General features: G+C 32.9%; 1 protein-coding gene across 17 annotated transcripts in view; it reads left to right on the forward strand.

Moving 5' to 3' along the window:
* Positions 1 to 5,612: 5,612 nt before the first annotated feature.
* The window catches only part of LOC139495242 (coronin-2B-like), a 57,780-nt gene continuing 37,814 nt past the window's right edge, over positions 5,613 to 25,578 (forward strand). For 4 of the 17 annotated variants that reach the window (XR_011657294.1, XM_071283502.1, XM_071283498.1 and 1 more), the window contains exons 1-2: positions 14,917 to 15,293; positions 24,841 to 24,914. The gene's annotated coding sequence lies outside the window, so the exon portion shown is untranslated. Of the gene's footprint in view, positions 5,704 to 8,931; positions 9,203 to 14,709; positions 15,294 to 24,840; positions 24,915 to 25,578 lie in introns of those variants that run through there. The other 13 variants (XM_071283504.1, XM_071283499.1, XM_071283494.1 and 10 more) reach the window with 8 other exon arrangements.

Here is a 25,578-nt window from a genome sequence, read left to right on the forward strand (position 1 = left end):
TGGACACTACACAGAAACACAAACATCTGTATACTGGACACTACACAGAAAACAAAGGACAGACACACAAACATCTGTATACTGGACACTACACAGGAAAAAAAAGGACAGACACACAAACATCTGTATACTGGACACTACACAGAAAACAAAGGACAGACACACAAACATCTGTATACTGGACACCACACAGAAAACAAAGGACAGACACACAAACATCTGTATACTGGACACTACACAGGAAAAAAAAGGACAGACACACAAACATCTGTATACTGGACACTACACAGAAAACAAAGGACAGACACACAAACATCTGTATACTGGACACTAAACAGGAAAAAAAAGGACAGACACACAAACATCTGTATACTGGACACTACACAGAAAACAAAGGACAGACACACAAACATCTGTATACTGGACACTACACAGAAAACAAAGGACAGACACACAAACATCTGTATACTGGACACTACACAGAAACGCAAACATCTGTTTACTGGACACTACATAGAAAACAAAGGACAGAAACACAAACATCTGTATACTGGACACTACACAGAAAACAAAGGACAGACACACAAACATCTGTATTCTGGACACTACACAGAAACACAAACATCTGTATACTGGACACTACACAGAAACACAAACATCTGTATACTGGACACTACACAGAAAACAAAGGACAGACACACAAACATCTGTATACTGGACACTACACAGGAAAAAAAAGGACAGACACACAAACATCTGTATACTGGACACTACACAGAAAACAAAGGACAGACACACAAACATCTGTATACTGGACACTACACAGAAACACAAACATCTGTATACTGGACACTACACAGAAAACAAAGGACAGACACACAAACATCTGTATACTGGACACTACACAGGAAAAAAAAGGACAGACACACAAACATCTGTATACTGGACACTACACAGAAAACAAAGGACAGACACACAAACATCTGTATACTGGACACCACACAGAAAACAAAGGACAGACACACAAACATCTGTATACTGGACACTACACAGGAAAAAAAAGGACAGACACACAAACATCTGTATACTGGACACTACACAGAAAAAAAAGGACAGACACACAAACATCTGTATACTGGACACTAAACAGGAAAAAAAAGGACAGACACACAAACATCTGTATACTGGACACTACACAGAAAACAAAGGACAGACACACAAACATCTGTATACTGGACACTACACAGAAAACAAAGGACAGACACACAAACATCTGTATACTGGACACTACACAGAAAAAAAAAGGACAGACACACAAACATCTGTATACTGGACACTACACAGAAAACAAAGGACAGACACACAAACATCTGTATACTGGACACTACACAGAAAACAAAGGACAGACACACAAACATCTGTATACTGGACACTACACAGAAAACAAAGGACAGACACACAAACATCTGTATACTGGACACTACACAGAAAACAAAGGACAGACACACAGACATCTGTATTCTGGACACTACACAGAAAACAGGACAGACACACAAACATCTGTATACTGGACACTACACAGAAAACAAAGAACAGACACACAAACATCTGTATACTGGACAATACACAGAAAACAAAGGACAGACACACAAACATCTGTATACTGGACACTACACAGGAAAAAAAAGGACAGACACACAAACATCTGTATACTGGACACTACACAGAAAACAAAGGACAGACACACAAACATCTGTATACTGGACACTACACAGAAAACAAAGGACAGACACACAAACATCTGTATACTGGACACTACACAGAAAACAAAGGACAGACACACAAACATCTGTATTCTGGACACTACACAGAAAACAGGACAGACACACAAACATCTGTATACTGGACACTACAGAGAAAACAAAGGACAGACACACAAACATCTGTATACAGGACACTACACAGAAAACCAAGGACAGAAACACAAACATCCATATACAAAACACCATATAAAAACTAAAGACAGAGATAAAAGAATTTACCAACTAACTAAGAAGAAAACAAACTTTTTTAACCAATGTTGGAGAGTGTAATTGGCAAAGCGTACATTAAACAATTTTACTATTTGTGACTTTGTTTGCAAATCGTATAAGAGTCTTGTCAAAGAATTGAGAATAAAAGTAAAATCATAAACATACTGAACTCCGAGGAAATTCAAAACAGAAACTCCTGAATCAAATGGCAAAATCAAAAGCTCAAACGAATGGATAACAACTGTCATATTTCTGACTTGGCACAGGCATTTTCTTATGTAGAAAATTTTGGATTGAAACTAGTTTTATAGCTAGCTAAACCTCTCACTTGTATGACAGTCGCATCAAATTCCATTATGTTGACAACTAAGCGTGAACAAAGCAAACAGACATTACATGTAAAAATGTAAAAATACAGCAGTCAACCAAATCATAATTTGATAGGGATGAGATTGTGGTTAATCATAAATAAAGGCAACAGTAGTATACCGCTGTTTCGAGAAGTCATAAATTGATTGAGAAAAAACAAATCCGGGCTACAAACTAAAACAGAAATACTGAATTGCAACAAAAAAAAACCGCTACACATACAGAGATGTACTATAAGATAATATCTTGAATTTTCCTCACTTTGTACAGGAAATTTAAAGAAAAAAATGTTGGGTTGAACCTGTGTGGCTATCCAAACTTTGCGCTCTATGGCTATGTTAGATATAACACTTAAATGACAAGATTACATGACAGGAATTAATTACAAATAAATGCAAGAGCATTCAGTACAGAGAAATACACAATTAAACAATACAATAGTACATTTCGACATGCTAACCAGAGAATAAAAATCATGCAAAACAACCTAGAACAGCACAACAGAACCTCAAACTATCCATCACAAGACTGGATCAACGACACAAAAGTGACGTCACATTTTAATTTCTAAAAATTAGATATAAATCAAGATTAGGATTGTAATTATGTTATTTGATGTATTTTGTAACATTGACAAGACTACTGATATAGAATTGTGTTAGTAATCAGATAATGAATTGTATTATCTAGCTATGTCGGTATTTCTTCTAAATAACAAGTTCTTTAAGGCTTCAATGAACAATACATTGAGCTGCAAATCGGGAGACAAATCATCATTTGCCAAGGATGAGATTTTGACTAATCATAAGCTCTGTATGGCTTTAATGAACATAACGTTGAGCAGTAAATCGGGGGACTTACCTTGTTTGTATTAAATACATAATATAAAGCTACACAAAATCCAATACAAACAACCGTACATTAATCATACCGGCTCATCTACACGTCAGATGAAAATTGTCCATTCGATTGACTTAGATTCTTTATGCAGTGAAAGAGCTTAGTGGTTTTCACGACTGATATTATGACCCCCCCCCCCTCCCCCCCCAAAAAAAAAAAATCTTTCTCTAAAATTATAGTTCTATCAAAATTCTTAATTTTTCTATACTGTATACCACCCTTCCCGATGTTTTTGAAAAATCGTCTTAAAGAAATGATTCACAAACAAGTGAGAGGTTTATCTAGCTATAAAACCAGGTTTAACAAAGTCCACCATATTTTCTACATAAGAAAATGCCTGTACCAAGTCAGGAATATGACAGTTGTTGTCCGTTTGATGTGTTTGAGCTTTTGATTTTGCCATTTGCTTAGGGACTATCCGTTTTGAAATTTCCTCAGAGTTCAGTATATCTGTGATTTTACTTTTTTCAAGATAGAAATGGCAGCTTACGCTATAACTGCATTACTTTAGGATAAGATATGTGAACACACAGTGTAACAAGTGATAAGTATGATGGATTTTTTCTATTAACAAAATATTTGAGTTTTTCATTGACCAAAAATTTTTTAAATTTGGAAGAAACTTTTTCGGAAAATTGTTCGCGGCATTCCTTTGGGAAGGAACTGTGCACCTCTCCTTGTCGACCTCTTATTGTTTTCATTTGAGTCGGAATTCTTTCAGACATTTGTCAAAATCCAGAAGATCGGAGAGGCAGATCATTGAGGGCCCTCATGGGGTTTTTGATTATGTGATTACTTGGCCGTTTTTTTAATGATTATTTGATTATTAAGCCAAATATTTCATGATTATTTGATTACCTAGGACTGTATTTTTAGTTTATGATTATTTGATTACTAAAGATAAGCAAATATTTAATGATTATGTGATTATATTGGCAAAAAAATGGTGATTATGTGATTACTAGGACCCCCCCATGAGGGGCCTCATCATTTAATTTCACAAACAGATATATAGAAGATGTTCTTTTTATTAGCAAGCCAAACACCATTAATAAAGTCCCGGAACAAGACATTAATGGAACAACAGATACGGCGTTCTCTGTCTCATTTTTAGACTTTTACCTCGAATTTGTCATGAGCATGCTAAACTTTTCTGATTGGGTTCCAATAATATATCCCCAGAACAAGCATTAGCAAGCCAAACACCATTATAATAAAACTCTCAGAACAAAACATTAATGGAACAACAGATACGGCGTCCTCAGTCTGTCTCATTTTTAGACTTTACCTCGAATTTGTCATGAGCATTCCAAAATTTTCTGTTTGGGTTCCATTAATATATCCCCCAGAACAAGACATTAAAGAAACAACAGACACGGCTTCCTCTGCCTCATTTTTAGATTTATACTTCTAATTTGAAATGAGCGGTCATTTCAGTACCAGACAAACTATACGACTTTAATTTTGAAATTATCAATGTCCTCCCACCTTAGTAGCAATATAAAAATTTCCCCTTGCATACCTGTCAACATTTCAAAATGCCAATGGGTATTTTACGTGCAGGATGGCTGCCATGCATATAGACATATAAAACATTTCAAGGGCCTTCAAAACTTATTTAATGTTGTTTACTTGCTTCTTCGTACTTTGACAATACTATAACCGTGGTAATATTGATTGTTTTGCTTTAAATTGTGGACAAAACTGCCCTCAATATTTCAAATTGGCAGACTCCATGGTGAACTTGATCACCCAAATAGTGACAATTGGTAGGTATCATCTTGTTAATAAATATTCCTTATCAACTTCACAAATAATAAACTATTGTCTTGAAGTATGTATTCTTTAAAGCAGCCATTATGCAATATTTGAACTATTGGTTAAATTAAGCTGACTACTGAAAAGTGTGATACATTTATACAGAGTAGCCGACAACCTCTTAGGCCAAACAAAAAAGTATGTGCGTTTTATTGTTTAAAAAAGTGATACTGCAGAGTGGAATTGTCAAGTCTGAAAAAACGACCTGCATATTGCTGACCTGTATCATTCAGTTATTTGTGATGGCTGCTTATAAAACAAAACTATATAACATGTTTGGTAAATCTAACATTATAACAATTACACAATGTAACCGTAGACACGAATATTATTGTTACATTCGTAATTAATCAGTTCGTTACCCAATCCTGCATTCCGGCAATTGGTCTCCAATGTAACAACAACTTTTTTATATTATTGTTACATTCTGTAACCGTAGCAGGTGCCTATATCATATTTGGCGCGTAATTATTCGGAAGTTGTCGGAAGTTTGGAACACCTCTAGACTTTTAACTTCAACCATATGGAATAGCACGTTCGAACTGAACATTTACAAAATATCTATCAACTACTAATATTTACGGTAAGCGAATGTGTGTGTCCTGTAGGCCATGATTTGATGCAATATAACTATAAATTCAGATTCACTCTGGACAAAATTTTGCCCCAGAATTCGACTAATTCAAGCTATCTCCCAACAAACAAATTATTTATCAATAACTGACATGAATTTTTCCACAAACAAGAGTTACAAGTGTCATATACATTTTGTCATATATATAAAAGAAATGTATTGCATGTAACTGTAGAATATGTAACATATATTTCTGGTCTCATAGTTAGACCTATATACATAAATTTATTTCTGAGGTACGATAGATCATGAATAATTTTTGTAAATCTTGATCTTAATAAAAATATGTATTGGAAAAAAACAGTAAATTTTATATTAATGGTTGCATCATTCTATAATTTGCAAAAATGTATGTGATCAGATTATAACTGTGACAACTATATCACAGAGATTGTTCACTCACAATATTGTGTTAAAATAGTCTTTGATTATCATTATGAGGTTTTGGAAAGACGCTGCGAGGTCATTTCCTTCAGATTTTATAGTTTTTGCACGCAGTTCATGAAAACAGAAGACAATTTCTGTTAATATCTTGACATGAAGCATGTTTTCCGATACTTTTGAACATTGAAAAGATTATCTCTTGAGGATAAACAGGTTCCATATTTACAGTTACCAACAAAAATGTGGGAAAAACACTTGTACATGATTTAGGAGAACCTTGCTCTTCTATCTCTGATTCATTGAACTTTGCTTTTGATGGACATGATGGAAGTCACTTCTGTCTTAACCTGAATAAAGTCAGTGGTTATATTCAACAGAACTCTCAGTAATCTCTGTCAGATTTTAATTGCTGCATTTCTGCCTGATAGATTATAGGCTGCTATGGAGTGTTTTCAGATTAATTTTTGAACATTTTCTAAAATATTTTATGGTTAATTATTTTTATATTTTTTGGGGCACTGCAATAGATGGAAGGGTTTTTACTGTCAATCTATTACAGAGGCGAAATTTAGGCCCCCCCCCCCCCTCTTGAGAAAAAAATTTGGTTGCTTATATAGGGAATCACTGAAGCGTGACGAAATCGGGCCACCTCTTAGGCAGCCAGTGGGCCCCCACTTATGAAAATTCCTGGATCCGCCACTGTATAAGGGGGTTGCAATCAAAATTATGCAAACGGTAGTATTCATGTTGTGTCAGTGTTCTTGAGGAAAACTAACCATTTCTTATTTTTTACATTATATTCTGAAGCAGTCATATCATATATTTAAAAGATGTTATAATTGTAGTTCTCTGCAATATTGTTTGCTATAAAATATTCTCTAAACAATGGTGTCTTAAAGTTGAACTTGTATAGAAAAATTAAGAATTGTTTCATTTAGTTTCTTAACAAGATGGAGATTGTTTCCATAAGAAGATCAACGAGTTTTGCGAACTTTGGGGTACATGTCGTCCAAGGCCATCTTTAAGGTGTCATAATAATTTAATGGATCATTAGTTATAAGTTTGACCTTGATTTACCTCAGTGTTATAACACAACATCTAAAATATATATGTCTGATAAAATGCAAGGTATTTAATTTATATAACCTTTTGCTCAAGGTGTAAATATTTATGGTTATACTCACCGCTTAAAGAAAATATATGTCCCCATTCAAATGCATTGATTGTTCTACCCTCCCTCTCTTCCCCTCCCAGGATCTGCCACTGTCAATGGTGACTGGAAGGAAAGGAGGGGCTTCTTTGCTTCTTCTGTTTTCTGCCCAGATTCATGACAATTCGAACATAGTTGCATTTTACCTACATTTATTAAACGCTAGCTTATCCATTGAATATAAACAAAAAACACCATTTTCTGATTTTATTTGAATAATATTATTATCATGGTTATATCTATAAAATTAGATGCTTTAAACTAAGGAAGTTTTTTTTTAATCTGATGTATATTTATTTTGGAAGGATTTCCTCTTGACCGATAACAAGCTAGATGGACATGAAATGTAGTTAAACAAGAATCTTGTAAAGATTGGGTATGGGTCATTCTTAGTTAGATATTATACAATTACTGTCTTTTAATAAGGTAATTATGTAGTTTTTCAAAAGTCAATTAAACCTCATATTTACCGAAACAAAAGACAGTAATTGTTAATTCCATATTTAAAGAGAAATGTGTGTAATTAATGGCAATTATTTACCAAAAAGAATTGTACATCAAACGTTTTTTACAAAAATTATGCGCTCAAAATACTTTTCCGCAGGTGAATATGCTTATTCATTCAAAATCCAATTCATATAGAAAAAACTTTCCATAATTTTACCATATAAATTTATAATGGCCATTTTCAGTTATGCTGATATTTAGACCAAAATTAAAATACAAATGTTCATGTGTTTAAAATTCCGTGCCAAAATCATGCACAGCATTAAAAAGTTGTGAATAAATTTATATACAGCAGTGTTCTAGGATTCCCATTACCCGTTACCCGGGGTAAGTGGATTAGGACAACGGGTAAGTCATTTTTTAGCCTTTGTCACCCGGTGGTAAGTCAATTTTCAATTTCGGGGAAGCCGAAAAACTCTTGAAATTTCCCGGTCCTCTTCAATTTTCCCATATCTGCTTTTTATTTTTATTAAATCACGAGAAAAAACTTTGATAAAAGATCGAAGATTTTGTCGATGTCTATCGGCGCTTTTATTCAAGCACTCGTTTACTAGGTGTAATCAAGCGCAAAAGAGACCACATTCTTCTCCTATCATTCTAAAAGTCGGTCACGGTGTCGGTAAAAATCAGAAAATCCGGATTGATAACTGGTGCTTAAATCGGGACATAAACAATTTTTTTTCTTGTCATCGGAGGAAAATAAACTTACAGTTGCATTTATTATAGCTCTTAATAAATGACATAGTAATAACTATAACATATTTGTCAAATTTAGTAAGAAATCGTTTTTTTTTGCGCCGTCCGCATTGGTTGGCGGATTTAACTTTTAGATGTGGGTAAGTAATTTTTTTATTGATCTTACCCGTGGTAAGTCAAGGTGCCAAAAAAATCCTAGAACACTGTACAGAAAATATCATTAATCTTCTATCAACACCAAATCATTGTATAGCATTTTACACATTAAAACAAAACACAAGTGTTCGCAGTCCTAACTTTAAAAAGGTGCATAAATATTTATTGAATTTTAGCAGTGCATTTTTATTACCGCTCACTATATTTAAAGCATATAAGTTTAATCTTTTAAATGATATTTGACAAATGAAGTCGGAGAGATAAACTTTGTTTATTTACCTTAAAAATACCTGTGCGGCGAAGATCTTCAAGTATCGTGAATCTTTAATAAGATCTATCTTGCCTTGTCAGTGAGAAAGGCATTTTGAAGTGTTTTGTATTTATAAATAAGAGGTTTTATTTTATATTACAAACTTTGATGTAGGATTAAATATTCCAAACTATAAACAGGAAAATAGTTTCGTAATTTATTCTTAAGGTGAAAACAAGTTGAAGGTAAGAATTTTTATAAGTAATTGAGTTGTACATGAAATTTTAGGTTAGTTGTAAATTTTGAATTTTTGCCTCCATTTTATATTGTATTTTTTTTTAACAAACTGTCAACGTACACACACTCAAAGATTAAATGTTATCATTTTGATAAAATACTGCCATGACTGCAGAGAAATTATGCTATCAAAATTTAAAACGTCAGTTTTTATATTTGAAATTCCTGTCCTTTAATGGATAATTATCGGTTAAAACTTTTTGGGTAAGTACAGTTAATACCAAAGTGCAAATAAAATAGATAAAGCAATTAAAGACAACAATACAGCCTTCGACAATGAGAAAAAAACAAATGTCACCTTATACTGGTAGTTGGCTTAAAAAGCCTTGACATGAACAATGAAAAATTTGAGATAACTAAGGGCCTAATTTATAACAAAGCAATTGACAAAAAACAGACAGCTGTTGATTTCTGTGTCATTCGGTCTCTTGTGAAGAGTTGTCTCATTGGCAATCATACCACATCTTCTTTCTTTTATGAATCAAAGACTACCACTGAACTACAGGCTACAGTATGAATGACCATATTTATTCATTTGGCCTTATATTTAGTGTCAAGATTTATAACAAATTATATGATCAAGCCTTATGAGTGTCAAGATATTTTACCTTATTGTTAACTTTAAATTAAATGTTAAACTGTTACCAGTTTATAAAAAGTCCTGTAGCTCGAGGGTGAAAAGTCAGTTATAACATGTAAATAGTATTATAAACATTTTTATAACTGGGATCAAAAGATTAATCCCTATGAATAGTTAAATTTCAGTTAATAGTCTGGTCATTTAATTTGTTTGACCGGTTAATGTGTTGAAAATAAACTACTAGTCGGATACATGTATACAAATGTACATTAATTTTCCATACATGTACCAAGTACATTCATTTTATTGTCGAGCCTGCAACTTTTGTTGCAGAAAGCTCGACATAGGGATAGTGATCCGGCTGCGGCTACGGCGGCGGCGGCAGTGTTAGCTAACTTCTTAAAAGCTTTATATTTTAGAAGGTGGAAGACCTGGATGCTTCATACTTTGTATATAGATGCCTCATGTTACGAAGTTTCCGTCAGTCACATGTCCAATGTCCTTGACCTCATTTTCATGGTTCAGTGACCACTTGAAAAAAAAGTTCAAATTTTTTGTAATGTTGAATTCTCTGTTATTATAAGTAATAGGATAACTATATTTGATATGTGCGTACCTTGCAAGGTCCTCATGTCTGTCAGATAGTTTTCACTTGACCTCGACCTCATTTCATGGATCAGTGAACAAGGTTAAGTTTTGGTGGTCAAGTCCATATCTCAGATACTATAAGCAATAGGGCTAGTATATTCAGTGTATGGAAGGACTGTAAGGTGTACATGTCCAACTGGCAGGTGTCATCTGACCTTGACCTCATTTTCATGGTTCAGTGGTTATAGTTAAATTTTTGTGTTTTGGTCTGTTTTTCTCATACTATATGCAATGGGTCTACTATATTTGTTGTATGGAATGATTGTAAGGTGTACATGTCTAGCGGGCAGATGTCATGTGACCTTGACCTCATTTTCATGGTTCAGTGGTCAAAGTTAAATTTTTGTGTTTTGGTCTGTTTTTCTCATACTATATGCAATAGGTCTACTATATTTGTTGTATTGAACGATTGTAAGGTGTACATGTCTAACGGGCAGATGTCATGTGACCTTGACCTCATTTTCATGGTTCAGTGGTCAAAGTTAAGTTTTTGAGTTTTGGTCTTTTTATCTAATACTATATGCCATAGGTCAACTATATTTAGTGTATGGAAATATTTTATGATCTTTATGTCAGTCGCACAGGTTTTATTTGACCGTGACCTCAATTTCACGGTTCATTGCACAGTGTTAAGTTTTTGTGTTTTGGTCTATTTATCTTAAACTATAAGTAATAGGTCAACTATATATGTTGTATAGAAGCATTGTTAGCTGTACATGTCTGCCTGGCATGGTTCATCTGACCTTGACCTCATTTTCAAGGTTCATTGGTCTATGTTTAGTTATCTTGGTTAATGTTAAGTTTATGTGACAGTTGTTATAAAGCTTAGCTTTATACTTAGGACTATCAACATAATATCAATGATTAGTATAGAAGGCGAGACATTTCAGCGTGTGCACTCTTGTTTTATATTATTCATTGATCCTGGAGTCTTGACACACTAATAAACAGAACCATTTATAAAAGAATTCCAATGAACTTGAAATTTTCCATGCATGTACATTGTACCAGGTACATGTATTTGCTATTATTTATTGCTTCTTGAATAAATAGGACACAAGTTTGTAAAAGCTTTCCAATTAATTTAAAATAAATAATCATGAAAATACAGCAAATACATTTATTTGCTTCATATCTCGACTTACAATCAAGTTGACTTTAGAGAGTAAAAATCATTAGTAAACTAAACTTTATAACAAAAGAGAATATTTTTTCAATTGTGAATTTTCCTTTTCTATGTAGTTACAATGTACATTCCAGTAACTTTCCTGTGTAGGGTGAAAACCATGCTCTCTACAAGTTGGACAAGTCCACAACCCTCCCTGCATTGAAGACCCATTGATGGCCTTCGGCTGCAAAGCAAAATTTCTGCCCTATCGAAAATACTATCCCAAAATAGTATGTTTGAAAATAGAGCAATCTCAGACTACTTAAGTTCTAGTCAGGAATTACTTAAGAGGTCTGACACCCTGATGTGAGACTTCCCCAAAAAGTCCCCACAATGGCTGTCCAAAGTGTTAAAGCAATCTCGGACTTCATTTGTTGCAGCCAGTAATGTTTGAGTTCATGTATCGGTGTAGGAAATGAACAACATGTAAATGTGTATTTAATACAAAAATTAATAGCTTTCTATTTTATATCAGTTCTGTGTAAACTTTAAAGCCCTGATAACAGTATTGTATGTTTAGGAAATTAAAAGTCTTCAATTTTATTCTGTCAGGATTATAGAACAAATTTATTAGATAAAATGATTGTATACTGATCTATCGTTCACAAATCAGGGTTTACATTTTCCAGGTAAAAACAAAAATATGAATTATATAATATATGAAAATATACATACATTACCCGGTGTCAAAATATACAGGAATTAAAGTTAAAATTTTGGCATGGTACATTTTTAGCTGCCAACAGCTTGGTGGCCAATTTATATAGTGCAATATAAGAAAAGCAGAAATTTTAGTAGCCCACACCAAATTTTAGGGGATATCGGAGAGTGAGCCCTTGCTAATTTCAAACCCTGATATATGCCCCTCTTGGTTGGTTCCTGCCTCCCTATTTGTCTGAACTTTTCATTCCTACCCTTACACATTAAATAAACATTCTTGTCTCGATTACATATTGTTCATGTTCAAACATTATTCATTCAACACTTTAAAAGAACCAACTTAAATGTATACTAGTAAATAAAAAGTCTATGTTTAATTATTTTTTCACCTACATAACCTTAGTCAATTCGTTTTTTCTGCTAGGAGGGCAGAAAACAAATAAACATATTTTTGGCCTCAACAATAATATCAATAAAATATTAATGTACAAAGATATTATTTAACAATAATTTGATTTTGGATGTAACGCGTCTTCTGATTGGCTGACGTTATTTTGTTATGAGCCCATAGACATAATTTTGTCATGTGACCGTGACGTCATCAACGTTTTTTCATGGTTTTGTGACCGTGACGTCATCAACGTTTTTTCATGGTTTTCTATGGTTTAAAACGGAATTTAGAATTAAATTATAAGAAATGACTGTAATATTTTTTCTGTCTATTCGAAATAACATAAAAAATGTGGTGCACACTGTTAAATAACCCGCTACGCGCGTTATTCAGTGTGCACCAAATTTTTTTATGTTATTTCTTCATAGACAGAAAAAATATTACAGTCATTCCTTAATTAAATTACTGTCACCAACAATAACAAGCATTTCCTTTGAAAATCTTGCAACAAGAGCTTAAAATGAATTACCATGGTTACGTAATGTTTTGCATATATCTGTGTGTAATATAACTCCATAGGCGACATACCTGGTTTATCAACATGTTCTTGTAAATTAGCTCTTGAGATTTCTTTCATTGTTATGAAAATTTATAAAATCAGAAATGTAAACAAAAGATATTGATGTTTGTCTGGGACATGATAAAAAGGACCAAATACACACTTCTTGTACTCTTCTTATCTTCAAACTTTTTCAATTACATATTTTATCCTGTTAGAAAACAGAGACCATCCAAATAGTATGATAAAGCTTTACTATTTTTTTATCAAATGAAATGAAACACAAAAGACTTATATATAAGGGTTGTATAATAAAGGGGAGTAAATGTATGTTTGATGAACTAGCTGTAAAAAGTTTAAAATAAACCAAAAAATATATGATATAGTTCAAAGGCAGATTTAAGGGTTGGCTCTGTTAAGTTGAATGCATGGTAAATATGCTAGTGTAAATATATATGTAATTGTATTCTCACTGTGTTGAATTAAAACCCATAAGGGCCTTTGGCTGTTTTCTACACTTTGGTCTGGGTTGCTGTTTCTTTGACACATTCCCTGTTTCCATTCTCAATTTTTTAACACAGAAGGTGTCGGTCAGATACGGTATATAATATCTAATTTATACCATAGAAGATCAAGTGGAAAAACTATATATTTTGATATTTCAGGAATTTGATCTTATTTAATTTTTACATAAAGCATGATAAATGAAGGGTATTTTTACACATTTAATGTAACAAAATCATGATATTTTGTTTAACACACCAGCTGCATGATGATTGATTGATTGATTGTTGGTTGCTTAACATCCAGTGGCAAATATTTCATGCATATACAGGACAAGAACAAGTTCACAATAAATACAATAGGTAGGTTGTTGTAATAGGGGCCATCTAGGATGATGGTCAGGACAATTTGGACTGCCACTGGAAAATGAGAATATATTGGATAGGGACAGAAATTTTGCCTTGCAACAGGCCACCTACGGACCACCTACGGACCCCTCAAAGAGTTGTTGCAAGGGTTCTTAGCATGCAAAGAGCGTGGCACTCTCTTACACGAGGCATCAGATTAAACGACCCTCTTCTGACCGGACGTGACCCGCACAGCCAAATGGACGCCCCACTTCAGCAAGTGTTTTACTGGCGGTCAGGAGAAGACCAAGTGACCATATTTCTATACCCCAGTCACCCTTGGGGTGGCTGCATGACGAAGAAAATTTTCTATAAAAAAACACTTCTTTAAATACACGTTCTTTTCAAATGTTACATCATAATTCTGTGTGCTTTAATTTAAATTGATTAATTAAGTCTTATTTTGATTCATGGTAAATATGTTAAATATTTATTTATTTTTTAATTTTCAAAATCAAAAATCTTTTTTTTCAAAATTTGTCAGCTGTCATCACTTTCAGTGTTTAAATAATCAATTAATATTGAACATTAACCAATCACTAATCAGAAGGTACTCAGGTTGACTAGTGGGATGAATCAGCTCTGAGTCATGTCCTCAGGTGAACTTATACAACTGCATCCAATTAAAGTGTAATTAGCTGTAACAATATTTTGACTGTCCTTAGGTAGGGTTGCAATTGTTTATTGACCTCATTACTGTTAACACCTGGATTAGATTAGCTGTAAATGCACAGTAGATTATGATGCAATCATTTAATGCACAGACTGGCTGTAGATTGTGATACAATCGTGAGGGTTTAAGGATTATGTAACACAAACTGTGATATTGATCTAGGAAAATAAACATAACTGCTGATGATAGGTCGCAGAGAGTGAATTAATGGATATTTGTAATACAAGATAACATTTGATTAATTTTTCGTATAAAATTTCGACGAAATAAGCTTTTTTGTTTCAAATAGTGGCGACTTGTATTGTTAAAAATTAAAGGAGAAATTTTAATCATATTAATTCATAATTTGGATATTAGAATATATTTAATTTCTGTCTGACCAAGAAGTGGAAAATTCGTCACTGTTAAAGGGAATAAATGATGGATTAATTGTATCAATTTGGACCCAAGTGAGTAAATTATTAATACAAATTATATAATTATTTGACATTTATAAAGAGTATCAGTTATATTATTTGACATTTAATGATTGAAACATTGGAAGAGATGATCAGTTATTTGACCTCACCAATTTACATACCATTATGTAATCAGTCTTATTTTTATAGAGCAGAAAATAACATGAATGACATTCTATATGCACAGTACATGTTGTTTTGATTTGCACTGAGAATACAATAGCAAATTTGCATACAGATATATATAAGTACAACATGACGTTCTTTTAATATATGCATGCAGTATGTATGCTATTTTGATCAGCACAAGCAAATGTTATGTTTAGTGGCATATTAAGAGGGGGTTGGGGTTCTGGGGGTTGAAATCCTTCTTGTTTTCGACAATTAGTGTTGTTTTAGATTGTTGGAACCACCCTTTATCCTCACCCTTGATGTTACATACAGATACAACAGGTGCCAGCCAAAAAGGTCTGAAGGGGAGTTGGTGGCAAAAAGGCACCCATACATCCCTATTTTATGAAAGAAAACAAATATTTGTGAGGCATTATAAGGATAAATTAGTATGGCGTTCATTATCACTGGACTAGTATATATATTTGTTTAGGGGCCAGCTGAAGGACGCCTCCGGGTGCGGGAATTTCTCGCTACATTGAAGACCTGTTGGTGACCCTCTGCTGTTGTTTTTTATTTGGTCGGGTTGTTGTCTCTTTGACACATTCCCCATTTCCATTCTCAATTTTATGTTTAAATGCCTGTTTCCAATGTTTTTAGTGGACCTACTGGTTCCTTCTTTGAAAGTCCTGGAGCTGCCACTAAAAGAGTCTAATTGCAGTGACAGTCAGTAGGGAGGTTGGGAAAGTGGGTACATGTACCTTTGTATATGTGTTTTAAATTGTACAGTTTTCCAGTCAGACCCCGAAAATACACATAGAAGTTGAAGTTGTGCATCTAATATCACTTTTTTTTGGAATGTTATCTTGACCATTTTTGCAGACTTTGGAACTTAAACATTTTTCAGTAAACATATAGTAACAATTTGACCCACAAATATTGAACTTTGGCATATTTTTTGTAATTTTTGTTTAAAAAATCTGTTGCCTTTGCTATTTTTGGATATAAACTATTGTGGAGTGGAGATTTGATTGTTATAAGTTATAATTACAATTCAGATGACCAGCTGTTTCACTAATAACCTTTCTGCTGTCAGCTGTTGACCCCATATATTTCTGCAAGTTATTTTTATAGACAGATTAGTTAAATGGTAACTTTTATAACATCCGAGATAACAATGTTGCTGCTCCCAAAAAATGATATCATATTTTTTCATTTTCACATTAAAAGCAATAACCTGAAAAAAAATTAAATTAGGCAGAACAATATTTTATAGATGTTACGTGTCATTCGGACTCATTCCCTCTAGTTATTAGCCTTTGAAAATGATCTCAGCACTTGGTGCTATAACGCTCAAGGTAAGATAATCAAATATAAATAACCAACCCATGGTTAAATGAGAGCAAATCTTCAACTGCCATGAGTTATTTCTGAAAATAGAGGGAAAATGATGGAAAGCGTAGAATAAAGGGCAATAATTGTAAAGAAAAGAGAAAAAAATAGGCTAAAAATAACGAAAAGGGAATCATGGATGAAAGTGTAGAATAAAGAGGTCAAAACAATATAAAGATCAGGAAAAAATAGGCAAAAAATAAAGAATAGAGAATAATGGGTGAAAAGTGAATAATAGAGGGCAAAAAATATAATAGAAAAAGAGAAAAATAGGGAAAACATATAAAACTCAGGGCAAATAAGGCTATCAAAATAAAAATGAAGGATAAAAGGGTGTAGAATATAAAGAATAAAGAAAACTCAGTGACCAGCTGTTTGTATCACTAATAACCTACAGTCAGCTGTTAAGTGGATGATTTCATATAATCAACGCCTGGTCCAGAGATTAACTGACAGGATAACTGTTACAACATCTGAAATAATAATATTGAAGCTCTTATTAATACAAGATCATAATTTTGTCAGTTTCATATTGATAGCTATTATAAAAAAAAATTGAAATTGAGCAGAAAGATAAATGTGTGTTCAGATGGATGATTTCCTCTAGTTATAGTAGCCTTAATTTGTTTCTCTAATGACATTTAAGAATGATGGGACCATAAGTGATTATCAATTTTAGGATTGTAAAGTCGGTCAGTTGTAGAAAGTTTTTCCATTAATCCATTATTACTTTCATTTATTAATATTATAAATGAAAAACATTGATCTATAAAATGTTTTTTCATGGTATGAATATAACTAAAGCATTAAAACACTGATCAGTAAAATATCCATTTTGTACATATATAGAGAATATCATATGGCCTTTTCAATATCGTATCCGTTTCAACCCGAGACACCAATATAATCCCAAGAGCTCTGTGTGTGATATTGAAAAAGCCATATCATATACACTTTATTATATACATAACATTATACCTCAAGTAGATGTTTTTATGTGACATGACGTCATACAGAGAAGGAGGTTTGAAATGACGTCATACAGATTAGGGTTTTGATAAAGCCTTTGCAACAGTGACTGCAATCGATGACGTGACGTCATACAGATTAAAGGTGTGATAAAGCTTTTGCAACCGTGCTGATATCGATATCATCACGGGTGGCTGATACAGCACGCTTGCCATTGACTGTATTACACATACAATTTATCTGTATTTACTACTATTTATATAATAAAAACCAGTACAGTATAAATGTATATATATAACTGTTCAGTGTGAGCCTAGGCTCCGTGTTGAAGACCATACATGCCATACCTTGACCTATAATGGTTAACTTTTATAAATTGTTACTTGGATGCAGAGTTGTCTCATGGGCACCTCCTATATCTATTAAAACACTGATCAGTAAAATATCCATTTTGTACTAATGTTTAAAGCAGTACAGTATACATGTATATATGGTGTGCATTGAATAAACATCTTTAAATATGTTTGAGCTAATCGTCCTAAACACTACAAATGTATATGACATTCACATTTATTACAAATAGGAAAGTCTGTTACCAAATTCCTGCATTAATGCATACATAAAAAGCTGATTCGATTAGTCAACATGCTGCAGTCTGATTATTCATGTTATTCCTGTGATTATTTTGATAAATCAAATATTGATTTTTGTCAGTCAATTCCAAACACAAAATTCATCCCTAATCTCTTAATTTTCAATATTGTTTGGTAGATCAGAGTTCTTGAAAAGTGGTGGTCCAAATGTTTTGACTACCAAAATTTCCAAAGTACGGCCGTCACCACAATTTTGGTATTTTGCAATAGAAATTAAAGCAGTGGCGGATCCAGAACTTTTCCTAAGGGGGGGGGGGGGGGGGGGGGGGGCTGACTGACCTAAGGGGGGGTCCGCTCCAGTCATGCTTCAATGATTCCCTATATAATCAACCAAATTTTCCCCCCTGGATCCGCCTATGCAAAGTGAGGACCTGTAGATTTGTTACAAAGACCACCAAGAAAAGAAAGATTGGGAAAACTCTGAGATATTGACTGTTTTGGTGATTATGAAAGCTCATCTAGTCATTATATAAAAATGATAAAAATCAATATAAAAATATACATTTATCTGTTTTGGAGTTAAATCAGTATGACATCAATTTCACTGAACTGGCCAGCTGTTCAAAGCCCACCTCAGGGTGTGGGGATATTTTCACTGTGTTGAAGGCCTATTGTTGGCCTTTGGCTGTTTTCTGCTCTTTGGTCGAGTTATTGTCCCCATTTCCATTCTCAGTTTTATGTACAAGATAAAATATTTGCTACGAATTCTAAAGCTCCACATTTTCTATAGTTCCTTTGTTGAGTCATAAAATGCAGTAAGCAACAGGATTGACACATTTAAAAGATATTGATAAATCCTCAGTCAGTCAGAATCAATATCAGACTTGTTTAGTCATAACTAAGTAAGTGTAAGAATGTGCACTGATCCATGCCAATGTAAACATTCACTGACTGTTGTCAATTTCAGTGTACAGGTAAGGGCTTTTGTTATTGTAAAAAAATAAGAGAAAATGGACAATTAAAATTAATGGAAAAGCTCTAGTTGAATTCAATACATGTACTAACCCATAGGGCAAAATTAAATCTTGAACCCCGAAATGTTAAGTGAAGTCAAGTGTCAAGGACACTTTCCATTATTCATTTGAGGTAAATATTCATTCAATGTTTTAAATTGTGGTTCCATCCAACTTCCTTGTTTTCTTTATTTTGATGTTCCTGTTTTTAGCATTTAGTCTATATATGAAATTGGAATCCTTTTTCTTTTTTTCTTAATTGGAATTGATGACTGCATGGGTTAAAATTTATCAAATTATTGTCGCTATCAAGCTCTAAGGTTTTCTTTATTTTTGGTACTGAATTCTATTTCCTTTTCTTTAACTATAGAATTGATGACTGCATTGCATGGGTTATTAAATTTTTCATTATCAGATTTTCTTTATTTGAATTGATGGCTACATTTTAAAAAGTTTATCAAACTATTGCTGCTATCAATTTCCTTCAATATTTCTTATTCTGTCTGTATTTTTTTTATTTTTAAGAATTGATGACTGCTGCGAACTAGGGGTTTAACTTAAGTCTGGGTCCTAGACCTGTGGTTTTATTTACAGGGGAGGCATTTTTGTTATCAAAAAGTTCAGGACCTCCCATTCTTAATGTAGATACTCCATACTAGACCAATATACTAATTAAGAAGAGTGAGTGACGGTCACCCTCTCTTGAAAATTCATGTAATCCTGGCCCTTTCAATATTAAAACTTGACCTCCTGGACTAGGAACTAATACTTCTTATTATCTGCATGTAAACATCTTTATAGATAAATATAATAAGGGCACACACAAGTTTTGTATTGTTAATATTACAATAAATGAATAGTTGTTTACAAATTGTTTTATTTTTTAAATCAATAAAATCATTCTGTCATCAATTTTTGAAATGTGAGACAATCTAATGAATACAGATATAGATCTGCATTGTTTATAATGTTGATCTAGTTACGAATGTAAATGTAGATGACTTAAGGTGGTACCCAACACTTTTGTTAAAATTAAATTGGCTCGTTTAATTTTCATAAAATTTTGACAAAGTATTCACTTTGACCCTTTGACAAAAATATAAAAATTTCAAAAAATTTGAACCAACCAATTGATCAGAAAAATTACACTGGTTATATAGCAGTTTGACAAACACTAATTTTGATCATTGAGAAGCTTAAGATTCCCTAAAAACACAACGTAATTAAAACGTTTAGCTGATTTTACAGAGTTATCTCCCTGTTAAGTGTTAGGTACCACCTTAATTATAGGTTTAAGAAAACTTCGGGGATTTATTCGTACTGCAAGTTCGGTATTATCCACAGGATATCCGATATCCAAAATTTTGTCATTGTTTTCTTCAGTACAGGATTACCTCAAATTTCAATGTTCGGCAAAGTACAATCCTATTATACCATGCAAATTCTGCTAAATGCATGAATATATACTATATAATTATCCTCAGTCTAGAAAAATTAGTATCCAAGAAAATAAAATATTGATCCACAGTAGTGAATTGCATTCAGGGGCAGATCCAACCATTTCAAAAAGGGGGGGTTCCCAACCCAGGACAAGGGGGGGTGTTCAAACTATATGTCCCCATTCAAATGCATTGATCGGCCAAAAAAAGGACCCCCCCCCCTTGGATCTGCCAATGGCTTTATATGTCAATCCCAGTCTGTCCATTTTGTTGTCTGTACAAAAATAAATAAAGGTACTTATCAGAAATTTTGGTCCCACGTCTGACTGTCATGAGTTCTCAAATAAAATGTACACTTTTAAAATATTTCGAAATGCAAATTTGTTTTCAAGAATTTTAATATTTACCAGAGGCGTTTTCTAATAACAATATCAAATTTAAATAACTTTCTTCTCTTAGATATCATATATAATAGTAGCTTAAAATAATTTGCTACCCACTTTTTCTCATGTTTTAAAGGTTATGTCAGGTGAAAAGATGATGATTATTTAAACAATAGGTTAGATTAAGAAGAAACTTGATATAGTTTATGTCTAGATGGGTGTACAGTTGAAAAACCTAGAGGGAAAAGTTTCATCATTTGATCTTTACGAAGAACTGTTATTTCAAGGTTCATAGAAAATGCATTAGACACATGACATGCATGATAATTGTTTAAAAAAATGTCATATGGGAAGAAAGGCAGTTCTTGCTGACAGAACAACAGTGTTTTCCTTTTTTCACTAAGGTAAGGTGGGTGTTTTAAAAAAATAACTTGCAACCGGGTGGTTTTTTTTTTAAATGTCCAACCTTTTTTAATTTACTGTGGGTGCACGTGGGGGTCACAGAAATAAAGAGATTAGTATAATATTCACATTTTATGGAGTTGAACAAACATAAATAGAAGTAGTCATATTAATTGTCAAATATTCTTTGATTTTATTTTTTCAAAAATTTATCTCTTTTATCTCTTCTTTCATTTACAATTTTATGCATCAGCATGGATTTAAGGCCTTTCGATCCAGGTTTCTGTTCTGTTTCTTGCTTTTGTGCCGTATTTTTGGCACACAGAACAGTAGTATCCTTCCTCTGTGACTATAAGTCATTTGAAGTCTTGCTCATATTTGTCTTCACTTGCGTGTCTTTTCCGTTGTTTGGTTGATTTTTGTTCAATTTCCACAACTTCAACATTACTATCAATTTTATTTAACTTATTTGGTCTAGTATTTTCTTTATCATCATCGTCATCTTCCTTTCTTTCCCCCCGATTGATTAATGAAAACATTGAAATTTGACGATTAGACGCCATCTTTGTCAATGAAAACAAGGCGGGATTAGTATTCATATTTTAACGGTACGGAACCGAAAAAAATCCGGATTTTGAAAAAAAGCCGACCACCTCCTAAAATCGAAAGGTGGTCGGCTTTCAAAAGAAGGTGGTCGGCACACCCGGCTTAAATGCCGAATGGAAAACACTGAACAACCATAGATAGATCCATAATTTTGAAAGGGGGCATTATAAGAAAAATAGGTATATATATTGCAGAGCAAGGCAAACTTTTACCAAATTAACAAAAAGAAGTAACAAGTAAATTATGGAATACAGGAGCAGATCGAGCCTTTTTAAAGGTGGAAGGGGAATCCATTCCAAGATTAAAGGGTGGTTTCAACCAAATGTCCCTATTCAAAAGTATTGGTTTTTCAAAAAAAAGGGAGCAGGGTCCTTGAGTTCCATTGATCCTCCACTTGAACATGTATTTTTTTCTTCATGCAATCATGTAAACTGATTAAACAACAACTATTGTGACTGCAAGGTCATCAAACTAGAGGACATTTTTTGTCATCCAAAAATTCAACAAATTTCAAACCTGCTTTTAGATAAGATTACATTTAGATCAGTTGTTTTGTACATTCTTATATTACATAGCAAATTGTAAACAAGTTTTTAAAGTTGGCTTCTAATACCATTTTAAATATATTACTGTACGTAACAGATGAGATTAAATTTCACCCCCAAAATATCCCTTTAAACCTCAAAAAAAGATGTTATGATAAAATAACTTTAGATGCACTTACAATACATGTATTAGAATATGTAGTAATGTATTCAAGAGATGTTTTACCAATAAGGATCTAATCAGAATAGTCTATTTAAGGTCAAAGACACTGAGTTAAAATTATTTAAGGGGGGGGGGGGGTTAAGAATACAATGTACTAAGATATAAACCAAGTCAGGATCCAAGCACGGACTACTAAGGTAATGATACCCTAAGGAACCTTGGAAATAATAATTGTTTTCTCCAACCTTGAAATTGATAGGAACAAAAATGTACCAGTGTCATTTAATTCTTATATAAACAAACTTTTCAAAGTCACCTAAATATATATACCCTAGTGAGCATACCAAATAAGATTAAATTTCACCCAAAAAATACCTCCCATTAATGCTTCTGTCAAGGTCGTTTAATCAAAGATGACACTGTTTTATGATGAAATAATTTTAGATGCACTGGTATATAATAGTTTGCAAGCCTATTAAAACAGAAAAACATGCATGACTTCAAATAAATTAAACGAATGCATGTCATGAATTAAATGTACATGAAAAAAGATATTGATGTTAGACGCCCATGTTATTATGAATAAAGGAGGGTGTGGGAAAAAGGTCTTTATTCTTTAATTTGTTTAGCCATTTTAATCTATTCTAAATTATACATATTTTCCATTATTCTCTTTTCTTATATTTTAGCATCCCAATATTTGCAATTCTTTAAATGTTGTACTTTTTTTTCTGTAATTTTTTTTTTTTTAGTCATTTATTCTGCACATTTTGCCTATTATTCTCTTTTATTCTATAAATCCCACTCAGACCCTCATGTTATTATTAATATAGAAACACTTTTATTAAATATAATTGATTTAATTCATAAGAACCTACATGGTAAGTTTATTTTTATGATGATTAAAATACTGTAAATTCAGAAATTATTGCGTGCATTTATTATTGCGATTTTGTCATTTTAGACTTAAATGCGATTTTAATTTTTACGATTTTGAGAAAAATCCTGGTAAATTCATATGAAATATTTCAAAATGCGAGTTTAAATTATTGCGTTTACAACTCAGTCGCATTTTTCGCAATAATAAAAACCTCGCATTAATTTCTGAATTTACAGTAATACATTGGTGGTTTATCTGGTTTGAATTGTTTCTTAATCCTTCAGGAATCTGATGTACGGTAGTTGTCGTTTGTTTATGTAATATATACGTGTTTCTCGTTTCTCGTTTTGTTTATATAGATTAGACCGTTGGTTTTCCCGTTTGAATGGTTTTACACCAGTAATTTTGGGGCCCTTTATAGCTTGTTGTTCGGTGTGAGCCAAGGCTCCGTGTTGAAGGCCGTACTTTAACCTATAATGGTTTACTTTTTAAATTGTTATTTGTATGGAGAGTTGTCTCATTGGCACTCACACCACATCTTCCTATATCTACTTATGTTTGGGTCCTTTTATAAATAGCTTACTAGATAATATGAGTTTTCAAATTGATATTTTTTTTTACTGTGGTACATATATTCACTTACATCCGTGTCCTGTTGTCTCTTTAGAGAAAGCTATCTCATTGGCAATCATAACACATTTCCATCTATTTATTTATGTATTTTATAAACATCAATAAATGGAGAAAAAAATTTCTTAAATTAGGGTGTTTCTCACGGTTCATTTAAAGCAGAGAGTACTGGATATTTGTGTATTTGAAATACAGTGTATCCAAGACTCCAAACTATAAACGCAAAATGAGTTCAGAAAAAATTCTATTAGACAGGAACCCATTAACATAAAAAAATATCTTGAGGGTAACATTCAGTCATTATAATTTACAATAAACAGTGATATACATGTATACAATGTGACATTATAAGAACTGTAGTAGAAATAAGTTGTAGGAACATGTTTATTTATCTTTTTTTTTATTTTTTCAGAACCACTCATTATTCATTGGTGTGAAGTTATGAAGATAAAAGCAACAGATGAGAGATTAGCCTACAATTAAGAGGTATGTTTAATCTTAAACCTGTAAAGAAGAAAATATGATATTCTACATTGCTATAAGAAGATGTGGTATGAGTGCCAATGAAACAACTCTCTATCCAAGTCACAGTGACACATTATGGGTCAAAGTACGGTCTCCATTACGGAGCCTTGACTCACACCGAACAGCAAGTTCCTCAAAAATGATGTGTAAAACCATTCAAACAGGAAAATCAACAGTATAATCTATATAAAAAATGAGAAAAAAACTTATAAGCAACATCAACAAACAACAACCATTGAACATCAGGTTCCTGACTTAGGATAGGTGCAAACAAATGCAGTGGTTCAAACGTTTTTTTATAGGAACCAACCTTCACCCTTACCTGAAACAATAGTGTAACATCACAAATTCACAATATAGAAAGACAATTTATACATAGTCTATGTAGGCAAAACAACAGTCCTCAATACACTGCATTGAAAACAAAAGATTGAGCAAAGTTCCTGCAACACTTGTGGCCTTTGTACATGATTGTTATGCTAATGGCAAGTGATGTAAATTCAGAATTTTTGACAATCTTGAAAATTGCATTCAGATAGTTTTCAGGTATGCATGCCAGAATATTTCAAAATAAGATTCCTTTTTCAGAATTCATATTTATCTGTTTTGATCTACTTTTTATAAT

Source organism: Mytilus edulis, chromosome 11 (genome assembly GCF_963676685.1).
Source record: "Mytilus edulis chromosome 11, xbMytEdul2.2, whole genome shotgun sequence".
Taxonomy (NCBI): Eukaryota; Metazoa; Mollusca; class Bivalvia; order Mytilida; family Mytilidae; genus Mytilus; species Mytilus edulis.